Genomic DNA, 5,663 nt, shown 5'->3' with positions numbered 1-5,663 from the left:
TCTAAGCTATTACGTGAGTATGGGGAGGGGGACATTTAACCCACAATGGGGGGAACTCACACAATACAACACAAAGACATGAGGAGAAAACTACTCTTTACAAATTAAAAGAATAACTTGTAGGATGGTTTGGATCTCTCATCCACATGCCACCACAAAAAAACAACAAATGTTAGTATGCATTAATAAAGTGGAATTAAAATGCTAATTCAAGTGAATGAGATGGTATGATGATGGAATGGTATGATATAGTGATCATGGTGAATACACTAGACATGCTAACACATCATACCAAATTGAAATATCATTTTCAATTTGGATCTAATAACCACAATCACGGAAATTACACAATTAAAATGGAATTAAAGTCAAGACATGAATGTGGAAGAATTAATCAATTTTTGTTCCTAAGCATGAATTTGAGAACACACTAATCAAATGGAGAATTACCCATCTATATTCAAGAATTGAATCTAACAACTATGATTATACGAATCAAATTTAACGGGAATTTACCTAAGAATCGAAATCTAGTCTAAAGTTTAATCATGGTAAAATCAATATCCAACTATCTTGATCCACACAAAATCCACAAAAGAAATAACGAAACCTAACGACTAAAATTCTAATTATGGTATGGTTAATCAATCATGAACTAATTCTGGAAAATTAAGAAATTTAAGTCTAATCTAACAATTGATTAAACCAAAATTCTAATTAACTATCTAATGAACCTAATGAATCCATAACTATGATGAATCTAATTACCAACCAAAATATGCTAATCCCTATTTCATAACAAGAATAAAGTCATTATCAAGATTTACCAATGAAATTAAAACTGGAGTTAAAATAAATTAAGAATCTTAATCATGGATTAATCGGGATTAAGGAATTCAGTAATAAGAACACGAGGTTAGTGGGTATTGGCTGTTATAGGGGTGTATGAAGAAGCATAGTTCGGGCCATACACATGACCCGAGTTCACATGAACGAACCAAGTCCACACAACTCACCCAAACCAAGTTCAACAAGCGGTATCCGCCAAAAGCTCCTCACAAACTCGTTCTTGTGCCACACTTGGGTTCGTACCACATGAGCAAGAACACTTAGGTTCATCACAGAGAAATTGGAATATTAATCTTGTTCGCTTGTGGAATGGAAAAGAGCGATTGAAAGGTGGAAGAACCTACCTGAAGAGTCTGACGCGGTGGTTCAGGTGGGGCGTCTGTTGTTCTTAGATCGTCGTGCTCCGTTGTCGATGATTCATACGCGTTTAATCACATTGATGTTATCGATCCTTTGATTCGCACATTCGATTATGAAGATTCACACTTCATACGCCGTGTTGCCTACTGAGATGGCGACGACACCTTCGGATCCGCACCTTGAATAATTGAATCTCCTTTTTACTCTTCCAGTGGATCAAATGTGACGACGGTGAAGGTCATCAATCCCCTTTTCCGATTTTCTGCTACCGGTTACTCGAGGATGGTTGTTCAATTCCAGATCGAACCATGGAGATTGATGAAGATGCACTTTATTTCACGCCTTCTTGATTGAAGCTGAAGACGAAGATTCGTTCGGACTTGTGCGTTGAGATGCATCGTCGACCCTTCACCGAAGGTGAGGTAAACAACGAACTTCCCCCTTTTCCGCACTGTTGAGCTTCTTCTTCTCCTTTTCTCGTTTTCTATTTCAATTCCGTTTCTCCTCTTCTTCTGTGTGAATGGTGTTGGTTCTGTTATGCCGGTTGCAGGTTCTGTGTGCGTTTCTTGAAGATGGATTTGAGGAGAGCGGAATGGAGGGTTGTGAAGTTACAGGTTTTGGTTGCGAAGAGTGGAGTGGTGTAGAAGTGGTGAGGGATGGCAGTTGTCATTGTGAAGGTTGTGGAGTTGAAGAGTGGAGTTGTGTTAGGGATTGAAGAGTTCTTTTTCTGAATTTTGCAGGTTGTGTTAGAGAAGAAGAATTGGTTGAATGGTGATGGAGGTTACGGTTGGAGATGTTGAAGTGTTGAAGATGGAGAAGTATGGTTGAAGGTTGATGAAGGGTTCTGTTAACTGTGATGGAGAGTGAATGGTGAGGAAGATGGCTCGTGGTTGAGAAAGTGAGAGAGGTTGAAGAATTTGTGAATGGAGGACAACGAAGGGTGAATGAAGTTAGAAGTTTGAGACGATGAAGTTGTGAATTGTTGAATGATGGTGAAGATGATGGAGAGCTTGAATTGAAGATGGAGGATGGTTCTTATAGGAGAGTAAGGTTAGAGAGATGGTTGGTTATGACAGTTGGAAGTAGTTAGAGTTTGTTGAATTCTGTTAGAGTTTGGGTTGAGTTTGTTTTGACAGTTAGATTTCTGTTATAAAGTTAGTTTGCAATTTTTCCCTGATTCTGTTATGTGCTGCTTTCTTTTATGCAGGTTTTGTTAGAAGGTTGCTGAAGCGGCTTAGTTTGAAGTCAGTTGTGTGAAAACAGTTAGGGTGGTTAGGATTGAAGGATTCAGTTATTCTATTATATGAGTTTTGGTTATGATGAATCAATTAGGAGTTGGAGGATGATGTCAGGTGAAGATGAGGCCTTGATTTCATCATAGGTTTTTATGGAAGTTGGGAAGCGGAAAAACCGAATTCTGTTAGAGGCCTTTTTTAAGGTTAAAAGGCTCCTTCTCCATTTCTGTTGAAGGTTGTCGGTTCAATGAAGAGCCATCCCTTTTCGTTTTTTGCAGGATGTATTAGAAGGAGTCTTGTTGACCGTTAGAAGTTTGTTGGAGATTTCAATTCCGTCGGCCGTTGATGACAATTGGCGACAGTTGGAATCAGTTAGGCGGTTAGGACGGTTGAAGAGGTTGGTTAGAATTCTGTTTTGGATTCTGAACCGAATTCTATTAGGAGGTTATGGTTCTGTTTTGTTATATCGAGGAATCAGGTTCAGGTACATGTTGTGTGACATTGAGAGAACATCCGTAGCGTGATATTCATCTCCCACACTTTATTAAGTTTCCGTATAGACTCATCATCACAAAGAAACACGGATAACTCAACACTTTGAAACCCCACCAACATCGCCTATAGCAGTATCTCTAGTTTTATATTCTGAGTCTTTCAAAACATTAAATGCCGGTTTTATTGCAATTGGAAGCAACTCTGCAATATTCAAGATTTCAGGATCATCTGGAAAATCTTCTTGGGAGACGGAGGGATCTTAAGAAACCTTGAATGCTTCGGTTTCTTCTTAAACGGTTTTAGAGGTAACAACAGGGGAATCTGGCGGTAACTTAATACACGGTACAAATTCTTTTCTCTCATTCTGTGATGGTTTTCTGTTTCTGTTTCGACTCTGTTTTCGGTGTCGATTTGAGTCGTGCATCCAAAAGTCAAGGAAATCTACCAATGTTATACAATCTTTCAAGAAAACCCATGTTATCTGCTACTGGTTTTTGTGTGTCTTTGTGCGTAATATGCCGGGCTTTGTTAACTGAAGCTAATGACAATTGAAATGTTATGTAATGATCAATGGTTCTTCTAGTTTTTTCTTGTGGAATTCATTCGCAATGGCTTGTTTTTGCAGGTGGATTGGAATGTTTTAGATTGGCTTGTGATGTTCGCTGTTGGATTTTTTCCGCATTATATGTCAGTTATACGCATAGCATGGTTTGCAATGTCGGACAATTGACCAGAGCATTCAATAATGGTTTGTACTTGAAGAAGCAATCATCACAGGTCCAAAGTGGAAGAAAGGGGGCTTGTATGAGAGTAAAATAGGGATTCATGGGTATAGTTGGAATTAGGTTTATTATTGTAATGAAAGAATAGAAATTGAATGTGATTGTTATGAATTTGAAATGTTTTGTAATTTTGAATGGTAAAGGTATGGAAAAGATGAAATGGTTGTAATGGTTTATTGGAAATGAACATGAAATTGTGAAATTTTTTGTTTATGTAATGCTTGGGTTGTCATTACCGTTTATTCAATTGGAACCGTATAAATTTAAGAATGACTGTTTTAATGTAAGTGTGGTGGTTGATGGAATTTGGCTGGTAGTGTATTGGAATTGTGTATCAAATAAGGCACATATGGAAATTTTATTGCACTTGGCTTTGTGATTTGCACATGGAATGATTGAATGGATTTGTGTAAAGGTTCGAATTGTAATGAAGATTAATTAGGAAATTGAAATGGTAATGATTTGTATTGAATGGACTTAATAATGACTCGATGGACATTGACTTGACTGAACAACACAATGCCTTTAAATCGGCTGAAGTATGCCATGAAACTAGACTTGAAATCCAATGAAGCAAAATCAACCAAATGATTACTTAACCAAGTGGTGGGTTGTACCACCTTGAACGAATATTCCTTAATCAAAGCATGAAGATCAAGGACAAGTGAAACTCTGATGAATTGTTGAACAAACCAATGAAACTCCATGAATGACCAAATGGATCTCAACCTTGTAGGGCCCATATTCAATGCCACGTGTGATAACACCCTGGGGCCCATGATTTTATATCCTTTTAAATGCAAGTGGAATGTGTTATGATACAATGGATATGTAGATGAGATGAATGCTTATCAGGATATGCAAATGCTTATGGTTAGTGACCTAGATGAACTTGTGAAAGGTAGGGTGAATTTTGGGGTATGACAAACCTCATCCTCAATTTCTACATATGAGAAAGATGACATATGGCTTACCAACAACGCTTTCTCACCTCCCACAATTACCAGCTTGCCATTCTTGACAAATTTGAGCTTCTGATGCAGAGTGGAAGTAACAGCTCCTATTTCATGAATCCATGGCCTTCCCAATAAACAGTTGTAGGCCGGGTGAATATCCATTACCTGGAAAGTAATCTGAAAATCACTCGGACCTATCTTGACTGGAAGGTCCACTTCTCCAATGACCGTCTTGCGCGAGCCATCAAAGGCTTTGACAATTACTCCACTATACCTCATGAGAGCTCCTTGATAAGATATTTTTGACAATGTTGACTTTGGAAGCACATTGAGTGAAGACCCAGTGTCAACTAGCACATTTGACAAAGCATCTTCCTTGCAATTCATAGAAATGTGCAAAGCCAGATTGTGATTTCTTCCCTCCTTGGGGAGTTCTTCGTCGCAAAAGCTCAGATTATTGCATGAAGTGATGTTAGCCACAATGTGATCAAACTGATCCACAGTAACATCCTACTCCATGTATGTCTGTTCAAGAACTCTCTGAAGTGCTTCTCTGTGTGCTTCAGAATTTAAAAGCAGAGACAACACGGAAATCTTGGAGGAGGTCTGGAGCAACTGCTCAACCACGTTAAATTCACTCCTCTTAATCAGTCGGAGTACCTCATCATCATCACTATTGGCTTTCAAATTATTGGATTCACCAGACTTATCCTTTGAACAGCCCACAGGATCTACATTAGGCACTTCCGCCTTCTTACCAACAATCAACACTTCTTTATTCTCCGGGATCACCGGTCCAAAAACTCGACCACTGCGGGTCACCTTCGTAATATCTATAGTGCTCACCACTGAATTGTTCATAGGTAACGGGACCTCTTGACCATTCTCTAACATTGTAGCATTGTATTGATACGGTACAACCTTATGAGATGCATACGGGACTGGGCCCGCTAACTGTATTAACAACGGAGAAACTGATATATTGC

General features: G+C 38.7%; 1 long non-coding RNA gene across 2 annotated transcripts; it reads left to right on the top strand.

Annotated features, from left to right (window-relative positions):
* Nucleotides 1-939: 939 nt before the first annotated feature.
* LOC127080431 (uncharacterized) lies at nucleotides 940-3,934 on the top strand. 2 transcript variants are annotated; one of them, XR_007788017.1, is made up of 4 exons: nucleotides 940-1,626; nucleotides 1,760-2,259; nucleotides 2,417-3,281; nucleotides 3,565-3,934. It is a non-coding gene; the product is annotated as an uncharacterized LOC127080431 (long non-coding RNA). The 2 variants fall into 2 exon arrangements; XR_007788016.1 differs by having other exon boundaries at nucleotides 941-1,631.
* Nucleotides 3,935-5,663: the final 1,729 nt, after the last annotated feature.

This window comes from Lathyrus oleraceus, chromosome 1 (genome assembly GCF_024323335.1).
Source record: "Lathyrus oleraceus cultivar Zhongwan6 chromosome 1, CAAS_Psat_ZW6_1.0, whole genome shotgun sequence".
Classification (NCBI taxonomy): domain Eukaryota; kingdom Viridiplantae; phylum Streptophyta; class Magnoliopsida; order Fabales; family Fabaceae; genus Lathyrus; species Lathyrus oleraceus.
The sequence above is the reverse complement of the archived record's forward strand: the minus strand, read 5'-3'. Positions and strand labels throughout refer to the sequence as shown.